The sequence below is a fragment of the Vespa crabro genome, chromosome 7, assembly GCF_910589235.1.
Source record: "Vespa crabro chromosome 7, iyVesCrab1.2, whole genome shotgun sequence".
Classification (NCBI taxonomy): domain Eukaryota; kingdom Metazoa; phylum Arthropoda; class Insecta; order Hymenoptera; family Vespidae; genus Vespa; species Vespa crabro.
In genome coordinates this window covers 3,288,663-3,302,791 of record NC_060961.1, presented here as the reverse complement: position 1 = coordinate 3,302,791, position 14,129 = coordinate 3,288,663, and the positions used below count along the sequence as shown (strand labels likewise).

General features: G+C 40.4%; 1 protein-coding gene across 5 annotated transcripts in view; it reads left to right on the top strand.

Annotated features, from left to right (window-relative positions):
• Window positions 1-14,129, top strand: part of LOC124425560 (uncharacterized protein DDB_G0286105-like) — an 88,556-nt gene that overhangs the window by 39,011 nt on the left and 35,416 nt on the right. The gene's annotated exons all lie outside the window — the stretch shown is intronic.

Below are 14,129 nucleotides of genomic sequence, written 5' to 3'. Positions count from 1 at the left end.
ATATCAGAAAATATCAATTGAAAATCTTACATAAGATCAAATTACTTATGGACGTAGAAATCTCGCGAGGAGGCCGCCATTGTAGACAGTCGTCGGTTTCTCAGGAAGCTACGCCAATGCATACATATATGCGCGGTAAAAGGGGAAGGAAGGAGGTTGACAATGCAGCTCGAGGGGCGGGAGGGTGGGTCTGAGCTTGGTAGAAGGAGGATGAGGAGGAGAATGAGAAGGATGACTGCTGCCGTCGTCGTCGTCGTTCTCGTCAATCGTAGAGGGTAGTAGTAGTCAGTTTGCTATGGTAGTGAAGGGTGATCGGCGAGGTGGAGATGCTCTAAGGTACATAATCATGCTTGCTGATTCCTTCCCTAATAAAAGTCTCACTGTCACGGCTCGTCCCCCCACGAGACCTCGAGCGAGTCGACCTCTTTCTTTCTCTCTCTCTCTCTCTCTCTCTCTCTCTCTCCCTCTCTCTCTCTTTCTCGCATTTACACAACTCGTCGGAAACTCCCTGTACTCCTCGTCTCGTACCTTCGATCGAGAGAAGCACCTCAACACCGAGATTCTCCTTCTCTTCTACAATTCTTCGTTGCTGCTGTTGCTACTACTGCTATTGAATACGCGTGACGTAGGACAAAAGTGCACGTACGCGTAGTAGCCGGGACGTTTGCGCGATACATACATGCTTGCTCGCTTATTTCCGTGTATTGCAGTTCTTCTCTCGCACACTCTCTCTCTCTCTCTCTCTCTCTCTCTCTCTCTCTCTCTCTCTCTTCTTTTCGTTGTGTATAAGAAGACAAAAGTGGCGTTGGGTGGGGAGAGTCGGAGAATCGCGGGAGAAATACGGGTCAAAAATGCTTGACGCTGCACCATCTAGAGTTGCAGTTTTTTTTAATCTTCCGATATGCATTCGAAGACAGTGTTTCCTATCCTCGTCTTTCTCCTACCGGCACTTTCTCCTACCTATTCCGATTTCTTCTCTTCTTTTCTTCTCTTTCACGTAGTACGTGTGTACGTACGGATGGATAAAGGAGGCTTAGTATACGAACGTAAACGTATGTGTATATGCATGTACCTAAGTACGCGTTGGGGTTAGTTCGTGAGAGAGATAGAGAGAGAGAGAGAGAGAGAGAGAGAGAGAGAAGATCGGCAAGAGAAGGACAGACAAACCCCCTCGAACGTCGTCGAACCGCGAACGATTTGCAAATTAATTTGGCTTTGTCGGTCGATCGTCAACAATACGTTGATCTCCCGTGCAAACACATCGGGAACCCGCTCGCGCTACGTTTGCAGATGTAACGTTAATAGATCCTCGTACGCGACGAACTTGCCATTGCAATGTGAGAGAGAGAGAGAGAGAGAGAGAGAGAGATGAAGATACTCAACACGATAAATTTCTGTCTTTCCAATTCTATCCCAGAAGATTCTCTTCTTTCCTATTTGTATGAGAGTATGCGTACGTGGGCGTGCATGCATATGCTATATCGTTCTTATAGAAATTAAAAAGAAATATTTCTAATTTTGTTTCTAAGCTTAAAGCCATTTATCAAAGCTCATTTATGCAAATAAATGAAAATAAAAGAATAATTCTAAATCGGAAAGCATTATTACAAAAAGACAAAAATTGTTCGAAACTATTAAAAACGTAATCTCGTTTATCCAAAGATAAATTATCGTGAAATTTTTATCAGTCTTTTATAATTATTAGAAATGAACGTATTTATTAATAATCGAGATAAATGATATAATATTAAATATTGTTAGTAATTCATGAAGTAGTATAATAATTCTAATATAATGGAATCGCTTTCGATGGTTATTCTCAAGGACGATGGTTTGGACCAGGAGGGTTGTAAGGTGAGGACCCGGAGATCGTTCTCAATGTCTTCGTTTTGCAGGGTCGATTTTTAAAGGGCCCCTTACGTTCGAGGGTCCTTGGCCTAGACAGGTCTCAAGGTGCATGTCTCTGGTGGATTTAAAAGACCCTCGACCAGAAAAGAAGAACGAAAGGAGAACCAGATGGCCCGACCTACCTTACTTCCTTCCTTATCCTACTTCCACCCACGTGTCTTCTCGTACGAATTACTTTCATATGTGAAAACGAATTCTCTCTTTATCTATTTCCCTTTCTCTCCCTCATCTATCTTGTAAAATTTTTCTCTCAAGGTCCGTTAATAACGCATCACGATGCGGAGCGTCGAAATAGAGCAAAAGTGGGAGGAGGGAAAGAATGAAGAAAGAAAAAAAAAAGGGAAAAAGCCGAGCACGTTCGTTCGACATATGTTTCGAAGTCATTGTACGGGATCGGCCGAAAGGCGAAGTTAATGCCGCTTTTTCGCTCCTCAACGGTTCTTAAACTCCGACCGTTCGTTATTAATACTATTAATCTCCCGTTAGACACGAGACTCTCAAAATTGGGGCCGGATATATCGTGGATAGAAGGCCGCAATCTGTTGGCTCTGTTCGATCTCAAATTGGTAACTGTTGTCAGAAGTAACGGCTCGTCTTTTCCAATTCGATCGTAAAGAAAAAAAAAAAAAAAAAGAAAAAAAAAAGAAAAAAGAAGAGGAAAAGGACTCGAGTAAATTGCTCGATAATATTTTCCCGTTAGAATTAAAAGCGAATTTTTTCTTAACGTAGGACCCAATTACGAGTAAAGGGAGAGCTCATCCAGGTGTGTGAAATTTAAGTTCTGTAAAAGTTCAGCCGGCTGCCAAGGAGCAACGCGTAAACGAGAAAATCTATGCAATATATACAGTAGATGTAGAATCCAAGGAAAACTGGTTTTACGGCTGAGACATTGTGTTTACAACACGAAACGCCCACGTAAACGCCCAAGCGGAAGAACCGGAAGTCTCATGCTGAGAATTAACAGGACAGATTTACGAGCGTCGACAAATAGCTCTTTCGAGTCGTTTACTGTAGAAAGGAGCGACCGTCCTCTCATTATCGAAATGTTTAGAACATATCTAAGAAGGTTTTGACCACTTTGTATTGAGAATAACATATCGGACAATACGGTCGAACCACGAGGCTCATTTATCGCCTTGTAAATCTTCAGAGAACTTTTTGTCAGCGATTAGAATTGGGATACCAGTCAGATATTTTGAGGATTCTTTGTGCACGGTCGGGGGTCCTCAAAGAGGAAAATGATATTATCTTTGTATCTTTACTATTGATGATTCTCCTTAAAAGATTTCTCCCGAAAAAGATTTTCTTATTCGTTAATGATCCTTTTAATGCCTACGAAACCATTACAAATCTTAACTAGTTAATAGAGTCAAATGGAGAATCAACCGTTTGCCATAACGTTTTAATCAAATCAAAGAGTTAGAAGGAAATGAGCGTTCTAAACACGACGATACAAATCGTCCTCTCGCTTTTCAACAAATCCTCCTCTCCTTTCTCCTCTCCTCTCCTTCAAAATTGGTCATTCCTAATTTACGATCGTTATATCCATTATAACATCCGTTATTATAACGATCGAATTGCAATTTTATTGAAGCAATTTGATGCAGCTTTACGATCATACTCCTTTCGCACCTCACAAATCCATCATCGTTCCTATCGATTGGAGATTAAATACTTAAACGTCTACCGTGATTTTTCTCGTGTTCGTTAAAAACCACAACGATTGTTTGTCCGATTTTTCGTGGTTTCATCATGAAGAAAAAAGAAAAAAACAAAAAAAAACAAAAAAAAAAGAAAAACAAAAAAAAAAAAAGAAATGTCAGGCTCGATAAAACGTTCGTTATATTGAAGTATTGATTCGTTAAAACAAGTTCGGCGACTAAGTGTTGCCTGATGATCAAAAGGAAGAAATTCTGCGTGAAAAATATAATGAAAAGAAAAACAAAGGAGGAAAAAAAAATAAAAAGAAAGAATGGAAGAAGCATCGAAGTACTTAAGTTAAGAAAAAAAAACAAAAAAAAAAAAAAATAAATAAATAAAAAGAAAAGAAAAGAAAATCGATTCGTTTGTATCTTTTTTGTTATCTACCAAATCGTGTACGCTATCACAATAAAGTTTGACAATAATATTCTTATGAAGTAACTCGAAAGAAATCGATATAAGTATCGAGAGTATAATTAGTTATAAATTAAGGTGATATTCTTGCTTGCGTGCGCTAGTACACACTATCGAAGGAACTCTCGAAGCGTGGTAATAAGTCTAGGTTGGTTGGAATTTCAATGGGGCCATCGTAGCACCCCACGATACTCTCAAACGAGTTCCATCGTCGTAAATGTGGAAGTAGCTCGTGCTACCTGAGCAGCTGCGGCTGTGTGCGAGTTAGGAAAGGAGAGCCCCCTTGGTACAAGTTTTATTTTGCCTTACCTTATGTGCCCTCCAAGTGTGCACGCGAGAGAGAAAAAAGAAAAGAAAAGAAAGAGAGCAAAGAAGTGGCAAGGGGAGAAAAGGGAAGGGAAAGAAGCATATTGCTAGACGCCGCCAGGTACCCTATCGTAGGGGCCTAACGTCACGCTTGAGAGGGGGGCCATCTGCACCCTAACTAGTATGTGACGTCAGGTGTGACGACGTGTGCTACGAGGAAGAAGCGTTTGCCTCTCTTCGTTCGTCCATCGCCCCTCACGAACTTATCTTACTTTTCGATATACGTATATCTATCTTTTTTTCTTTTTTCGATTATATAATAAATTCCTTCAAGATATTTTCAATAATGTAGCGAGAAACATTACTTATTGTTAGAAAATTATGTCAAATATTATCCATTCCGTTTATATTTCTTTCTTCGTTGCAATGAGTATAAGATAATACTTTTCTTTTCTTCTTCTGTTTCTTTTCTTGTTTTTTCTTGTTTTTTTCTTTTTTTTCTTTTTTTTTTGTTTCTTTTAAAATTAAATATTAACAGGTGTTAATTTAAAAATCGTCACGATGGGTCATTTCGTTAATTCTCTTTTTTTCTTTCGTTATGAGTAAATCCAAGAACTTACTTATATCCGGTTACTTATACTGGCTGTAAGTTCTTGAATTTCGTACGTTCAATCTTTCGTCTCTTACGCCAGGCAATGCCGCCATACTGCGCCTCACTTTTATCGCGGTAGGCGTGTTTCGTATCTTTAACAAGACCGTTAAATTGTTCTTTATCATACAGCTCGGCGTTATCGTACGGGGCGGCTTCTGGAGATACATGCATAGACGTACACTTATTTATGCGTACACGTGTGCGACGTTTTACACATCCACGCATCTTCCTTCTTTGACTGAGTTAATACGCATTGGGAAATAATTAAATAACATACGATTAATATATGAATTTTTAAGTATATCTATCTAAATTACTTTTTAGAAATTTAAGATGGATCAAACGTGAAAGTCAAATTTAATCGATGAATTTAATTAAGTTCAATCGATCGAGTGAAATTTAATGAAATTGGAGATTCGCGATATGAAGCGAGTTACTTGGCCCGTGGTTTCTAAACGGCGCGGAACGAATGCAAGTCCAAGTATAAGTGCGTATTAGACGAAGAAGGCAAAGGGGACGTTCGTCACGAAACATCTGCCACGGGCGCGTGGCTCTGCTTTCTACCCCCAAAGAGCACCGACCGAAGAGAAAAGAAGAGAAAAGAAGAAAAGAGAAGAGAAAAGAAGAGAGAGAGAGAGAGAGAGAGAGAGAGAGAGAGAGAGAAAGAGAAAAGGGAAAGAAAGAAAGAAAGAGAGAGAAGGGTCCTTTGAGACAAAGAAAAAGTATGACGTACTGGCAGCTGCCGGTAGACGCCAAACCGGTGACGTAGGGCCCCCCCCCTTCGTTTCATTTCGTTTCGTTTTCGGGGACTTACGATCGGCGAAGGTGAAAAGCTCTACCCCACATTGAAATTCGAAGATTTATCGTCCGTGATCCCGCGAAACTTCGCGCGTGTTACAAATCTCCCTATTTCTTTCTTTATCTAATTGACGATCACGCACAACCATATCTCTGTCACGAACATCAATTCGAAGGAATTCTATTTCTATTTCTTTTCTTTCTCTCTCTCTCTCTCTCTTTTTTCTTTTCTTTTTTTTTTTTTCTTTTTTTTTCTTTCAGAATAGATTAACGCTCTTCCAAGATTTATATTTTATTTGACTGTATTTCATGTTATTAAATTTCATTGCATAAGAGAAATGGGAAGTAAGAGATTCCTTTCAAGAAATGAAACAAAGTAGGAGAGAAAAACTCCAATTACTCGACGGAGACCTTTCGTATATCTTTTTTTCCCTTTCATTATCTCTCTTAGTCATACGCGCTCTTGCTTTCTTTCAACCTCTTCCGTATACTTTTCGTTTCCGTCGTCTTTAATTTTGTTGTTTCCGTCAAATTGTTGTCCCTTATATCTCTTTTTCTCTCTCTCCCTCTCTCTCTCTCTCTCTCTCTTTCTCTCTCTCGCTCTCTTTCTCTTTATCCTCGAGTCGGATTGAAGCATCGCACAGTTCTTGCAATTCTAAAGTCCAAACGATTTCAAAGTGGAAATCTGCATCTTTAATAACGAGCACCGTGATATTAGAATGTTTTTCTGGCCTTTGAAGTTCGGCCATTGGATTAAGAATAGAGAAAAGTCTCACGATAACTCACGTTTGACAGACTTTTTTGATAACTTCTTTCTGCAAGTTATCGAGCCGCATCTGTCCCTTTCTATCTTTATTTTTCTCATGCTTGGAATCGCAGACGCTTTCTATATTTTTCGTCCTCGCCGTATAAAACCCAGCACAATTTATGCTTTCCATTCTCCACGAGAAAGAAATAAAACTCGGGAGTCCATCTTCAAAGGTACGCATCGTTGGGCGCGCGTTCCTCTTCTTTCGAGAAGAGCGAAAGGAGAAGGAGGAGGGAGAAAAGGACGGAGAGAGAGAGAGAGAGAGAGAGAGAGAGAGAGGAAGAGAGAAGAGAAAAAGATGCAGTAAAGCACCCTGATACCACGAACGGGACACTAATGATGAAAGTCCAGGTCTTACTGTCTTTTACAGTTTTTCTCTTTTCCTTTTTTTTTTTTCCTCGTAGACTGCACTTTTCTATCTCCATTGTTGTCGTTCGGGAAAAGTACCTACCATGGATGGCTTACGCGGATCTTTACTTTTTTCGACGAGACATCGTGTCTGTCTAATCAATAATTCAAGAAAGAAAAGTAAAAGGAAGAACGGTTGAAGAACAAAAGTCATGAATTTATATAAGTCACCGAGTGCGAGAATTCGCGTGTGTCCTAAAGAATGGTGTTTCTAGTTTCCTTATTATTACCTGATGGTTCTTCTCAGTTCCCCCTTACCAAAAGCACCCTACGTTCCTTTACCCTTAAACTTCTCACATCTGCCACGGCACGCGATTCGCCCCTTGCACATCGAAGGTTGACGTCCTGAAGGAAAACAAACCACGCCGCACAAGCATCGCTTACGTTCGAAAAGAATCAAGCTGGACTGTTTAGATAATTCGATACGTTGTTGGATTTTCGATACATTCATTCTATTCTTAAAGAAAGTAAATGTAAATTAACAGTGAATATATTGGCACCAAGTAAATAATCATTTGATAATTATCCAAACGATTGTAATTATTTTCAATTAAAGGGCACTAGGTTGATAGAATCGACGTAAAATACGGAATCAAGAGAACACATCGTTCTTGTACGAGCTCGAAATACGAAACTAAAATATGATGGTTGTAGATACGAAAGAGGAGTACGCAGCATCCGCGAGGAAGGAGATTCGGTTAGGCGTACGCGAGGGGAGAAGACAATATCGAGCGTAGGAGGAGGATTTCAGGGAAAAATGTAGGCAGGAATGACCTCGCCGAATCGCGAGTGAATTTGAGAGGAATCGCAGGATATTGTGTGCGCGGAGCAGATGCATCATACGTCAAGAGAATGCGAGGCATCCCGCTGAAAAGAGAGAACTCGCAAAAGGGTTCTGCCCGAGTAAAGCCGCGATTTCTTTTGCATTCTTGCATCCAAGGGGAACCCTTTCATTTGCATCTGTCTCCGAAATGCAAAAAGGGGTTTCCCAAAATACAGATGTTCGTGTTCGTCGAGATAGAGAGAAAGAAAGAGAGAGAGAGAGAGAGAGAGAGAGAGATAGTGAGAGAGAAAGAGAGAGAGAGAGAGAGAGTACTGAAACTCGGCCCGAGGTCGCTCGTCTGGAACGAAAACAGCGTATTGTGAGAATTTTGAAACTCCTTCAAGACACTCACCGGTTTTGCGTGATTCGAAGGATCTTTGGATTCATTGAAGCCCAGTAAGAAACTCCCTCCACGACCAGGTGTATCCTCCCATCACCTGCTTCCTTCCTTCGCATCGATTTTTCTCCAAATCTTCAAATATCTTTTCTATCTTCTTATTTTCTTCCCTCTTCTTTTCTTTTTCCTATTTTTCCTTTTTTCTGTTCTTTTTCTTTTCTTTTTTTTTTTTTTTTTTTTTTTTATTTTTCCTTCAGAGTTTCATGGTATCTTCGTACTACGTCTACCTAACCACAAAGAAAATTTATAAAGATACGTTTCTATTAATAATTTTCGATTCGCACGAGATCGGTATCGGCTGGCAAATATTCTCTCTTTTTAACGCGCTTCATTACGCTTTTGTACGCTTCTAAAGTATAGCGAAAAGGTTCATCTTCCGGCGGGAGTACAGCGCATCGATTATCGAGAATCGACTGACAAGTACCGAGAAAGAAAGGGAGAAAAAGAAAAAAGGCATTACAAATTGATTTTACGTTTTTTAAACTTCGCTATTTCGTTTTGCGTTTCGAGAGAGTATGTGAGAAAAAAAAAAATGTCGGAGTAGAAGAAGAAGGAAAAGAAAGCGTCGACATACGCATTGGACTGGAAAAAAGATCGTGCGAGTTTGACTTTGGTGATTTTCTATCGTTCGTAAATTCGTCTTCTCTTTCCTCTTTCGTTCTCTCTCTCTCTCTCTCTCTCTCTCTCTCTCATTTTCTCTCACAACCTCTTCCCTTCCGTGCGCACTTTTTGCGCGGAGATTTTTCGCAACGCCCTCCGTTTCGTTCTTCTCCACCTCTCTTCCTCTTCCTCCTCCACTACTCTCCAGCGCCCTCTCCAGCGTTCTTTTTTTTTTTATTTTAACCCGCGCGTCGTCGCTCGGACCGCTGGGCGATCAATGAATTGAAGCGTCTGTCCTTTTTTTTGGTCAGCCTCTGACTCTCCTCGTTCGACGCATTGCCGCCTGCATCTCGGTCTCCTTTTCACTACCCCTCGTCTCTTTCCATCCCCACTATGCTCCCGTCAACTCGCCCTCTCTCTCTTTCTCTCTCTCTCTCTCTTTCTCTCTTTCTCCCTACCTTCACGTTTCTCTGTCTCTTTCTCTCTCACTTTTTCTCTTTCTCTCTTTCTCTTCTCTATTTCTGCACCCGTCTCTCTCTCTTTTTCTCTCTTTCTGCCTCTCTCTCTCTCTCTAACTCTCTGACCACCCTCTGGCCGTCGCTCAGACCTCTCTCTATCTGCGTACCTCATTCTACCAACCTTCTCTCTCTTTTCCTCCTCTTCCTCCTCCATCTCCTCTCATCCTCCTCTTTCTCCGTTCAACTCGCTCTTCCACGAGAGAAACGGATTGGAAGCTGTTCTGTTCCCTCCCTACTTTTCTCTCTCTCTCTCTCTCTTTCTCTCTTTTTCTTTCTCTTACTCTCTCGGACTCCCTTTCGCGCTTGTCCTCCATTTCCCTCCTGTAGCCTATCTGACCCTCCTCTTTCCCTCTCTTTCTCGTTGCTGGACACATAGATCTTCTCTCTCTTTCTCTTTCTCTCTCTCTCTCTCTCTCAGTATCTCTTTCCCTCGGTCATACCTCGTATTCGCGTATCGGAACACGCAGAATCACGTACGTGCATAGCACATGCACCTGCACGCACGCATGCAGCCCTCGTGTTTCCCGATCTCGCATCGCCAGATAAATCTCGCTGACGCTTATGTACGCGAGAGCCGAAGAAGGAAAGTGTAAGAGAGGAAAAGGGAGGAAAAGAGAGATAGATAGAGAGAGAGAGAGAGAGAGAGAGAGAGAAAGAGAGATAGAGAGAGAGAAAACGAAGCGCATGCGCTTTCGATTACTACTACCAACTATCGTTTTATACATATATACATATACATATAAGCGGAATATATATGGATATATGTATATATATGTATATCTATACGTATATGCACATATGCATATATGCGGACACGTTTCGTCTTCTTTTAATCGCATCTGGCACGTCGTCTCTCTCTCTCTCTCTCCTTCTCTCTCTCTCTCTTTCTCTTTCTCTCTCTCGCTCTCTCTCTCTCTCTCTTTCTCTCTTTCTCCCTTTTTCTCCTCTTTCACTCGTCTTCTCTCTTACTTTCCTCATTGCCCTTTTATTTCGACAAACGGCTTCAGGGCTAATACGAATTTTTCTGTAAAGTGACAACTACACCTTGAAACTATATCACAGAACAATGCTACTCGCATGTACCATGCACGAATGTATCTATGTATGTATTTACGTATATTTAACACGCGTTGTCCCATCCGAGAACACTTCAGGATCATCGAATGATATGGCTCGCATTTTCAATGATTTTAGCTGAACGCACTGGCTCGATCAAAAATTGTGAAATTATCATTGTTCTGCGAATCATTAAAGATCAAAGAAGAAATGAAATTTAAAATACAGTAAAATTTTTAAAGTTATCCTTTTAAAGTATTTATTGTATATTTCATTTATTTTGATTATCTTTAATCATTTGTCAGATAAAATCTTTTGCTCGATAATTGTTTTTAGATCAGACTCAAACATCAGTAATGCGATTCGCGTTAATTGCTACATAGTGCAAAATGATCGTCCAAGGGAATAAAAAAAAAATTATTCTTTTTATCCTGACCCTATCTATTCCTTTTTTTAGAATCTGGCGACTCTTTCCAACATGTCGTAAGTTTATTCATTATCCCGCGTTGGACGGTGGTATCGGACAGTACCGTGCCGGACAGTTGGACTGCAAACCCCATCAAGGACGGCTCAGAATCCCCAGCGGCAAATAAAATCGTATATCATCCCTTTGCCAGCGAAAATTTTGTCTCTTCCACTCGTTTCGTTCTACCCTCTCTCTCTCTCTCTCTCTCTCTTTTCCTCTCTCTTTATCCGTCCCTCCTATTCTCTCCCACTGCCTCTTTCTCTCTTTTCGCGGCGCAAGCTCGTACATCAAAGCTCGCCTGCGTCTATCTTCTTCCTCGAATACTACAGCTCTGTGCCCTCTTCCTCCTCTCTTCTCCTCTCCTCTCCTCTTCTCGTCAGTTTCCCGGGTTCCACCGTACTGCCTAGTCTCTGATTTCAATCCCCTACTGCCTTCTCTTTCTCTCTTTCTCCCTCTCTCTCTCTCTCTCTATCTATATATCTCTCTCTCTTTCATACATATACGCACACGCACATACTACGAACCACCACATTGCCAAACTACCCCCCTTTCGCCGCTCTTCCGAGCGCCACCCATTCAACCCCATCCCGTGTACAACTCATAAACTTTTGTACGGTGGCTTTAGTAGCTGCGAGCTAACTTCCGGTTTCGCGACACAGGTTTGTTTTTCTACCGGTCAGGCCTACTATAATCTTTCTTCACTGAAACTGATCGTTTTCATCAAATAGTCGATCTTTCCGATAGATCGTAGTGTTCGATATTAAAAATTGCTCGTCCGAACGAATGCGCGCGCATTTTGAAATTTTCACATCCCGACCAGTTGAATTTTATTGCTGCGTTCACTTTTTCCCCTACAGCAATGTTCCTGCCTGGTTTGCCTGGTCTCTCATCCCCCACTTTTCCACCTGCGCCTGCCATCTCGATGAATTTTTATTATTTCATAGCGACGCACAGGAGAGGGGAGAAAACGAAAAGTCCATTGAAGCGTGCGGTGAAATAGTAGTTATGTTACAAGAGCCACGATAGAGTTTATAGCTGTTTTTGGGATTGTTGGGAAAAATATAACGAAGCCTCTTAAGACACTAATTTAATTAGGGAGATAGAGAATGATACGAATGCACGTATGTTAATAACGAAAATTGTATTATTTTCTGGGGGAAAAAAAAAAGAAGGAAAAAAAAAATACGAATAGAGAATAAGAGAGAGGATTATCGCTTTAATTATGCACAAATTTTTAACGCTTGTTTCTTCTCGAGAGCCGAATACGAACTTTCGTGAGAATAACGAGAAAATATCGATCGTTTTCGCTTGATCCCTTTTCCCATCTCAAAATTATTAATATATTTAATTTCACACTAATTTGCTGATTTTCTTTACGAATGTTCCCTCGAAGATTCAAATCTCGCTCATCGATCGCAAAATGCCCTATTGTGAAATACAGTGTAAGAGAAAAAGCGAGAGAGAGAGAGAGAGAGAGAGAGAGAGAGAAAGAAAGAGGAAAAGGGAGTTATTTCGAACATACTACTGCGATTTATTCCAACCCTTCCACAACACATGAGACTGGCTTTGGGATGCAGAATGCAAACCCTGGCGGTAAACTAGCTGACCGCCAGTGGTTTTCATCATATAACTCGATTAGCCCTGAATTCTCTCTTTTTCGATATAATTCACAGGCAATGCAATTTTCAGTAATTGCAACGGCGGTAGAAAACAGTGAGTGGAGAGAACGAGAGAGAGAAAAAGAGAGAGAGAGAGAGATAAAAACAGAGAAAAGTGAAGCGACCTCTGTTAAAATTCTAAAAATGCATGAAAATCGCAAACAAAATGGACGTAGCGACGATTGATCGGAACGGAAGGTATTTTCATAGATTAATACAATGATTTGTAAAGAACGATTGGATATCGAATGGTTTTCTAAGTAAAACGAAAAATATAACGAAGAGATTTTTTTTTTTATTCACTTTTATTTTATTTTCTTTCTTTTTTTCTTTTAATTTTTTATTTCTTTCTCCGTTCTTTTTTTATTTTTTTTTTTTTATTTTCATAGATATTTTGGATATATAACATTAACGATTGTATAAACGATTTGAGGAAAGAGAAAAAGAAAGCGAGAGAGAGAGAGAGAGAGAGAGAGATTTTATTTATTACCTTTCAATGTTTAATCAAACAACTATTGGTACGAGATATATAAAGAAAATTTTGAAGGTCGAGCATTCTACCTTTTTTTTTTTGTACGATAACGATCTTACATATTCGAGCATCATCGATCAGGCCTTGTATCAATTAACACAATGTTTAAGGAAAATAAAGGAAATAATTATATTTTCAAGGGATCACGATCATCGCGTCTGCTTTGTTAAAAAAAAAAAAAAAGAAAAAAATAAAACATCTAACGTTCACGAAACTTTTCTTTAAAAACTCTAAAATTCTTTCGAAAGGATACGGAAGTTGCGTTTCGCATTCTAACCCGAAAAAGAAGAAGCAAAAAAAAACGTGTATAAGGACCGTTATATTTTTAATTGGAGAACGCAACTGTCGTCCAGTAAATTGGACCATTTGGCACGTGGCAGCCACGCGAGAATCCCCGTTAAACATCCAACGGAGCTGGGCGCTTAGGGTCCAGTCACGCTTTCCTCCTGGAACTGTAATGACAGGTGTTATGTATAGTAATTACGGTGTAGGTTTAACGTAGCTTATAGGATCGACGTAGAGAGGGGAAAAGATCGTATAAGAAGGAGGAAGAGCATAGTTATCGTCCTTCTTTCATTAGTTTCATATTTTTTTAATGTTCAGATCTCGCAACTTCAGGACTATTTTGACGCGATGTGCGAAAAGAAAACTGAACAAAATTGCTTTCGAAAGTAGAACGAGTAAAGAGATAAAGAAAAAGGCAGATGTTACTAAATCGAATCGTTGATAAGTACATACACATATATGTGTGTATATTCCTCTGTGTGTGAACGTGTAAAGTGTATCCCTCTTCTAACTTTCTCTCTAAGAGGACGAAAAAAAGGGTTAACGCGATAGCCAGGACGGGACGAGACGAGACGACTTATCGCGGTCATATCATAATTTCGATGGAATCATGGCGTCGGCGTAGAACGAAATCGTTTAATACCACGGCCGAGCCGGTATCCAGTTAATCCTACGCGACTGAAAGAGCTGATAATGCACTTTCCCACCCTCTACACCCTCTCATCTCTCGTAGCTCCAATCTCATGGCCGCCACCTAATTTCTGTTGAATTTTTCTGGGCATCGTTCGAAAGCGTGCGA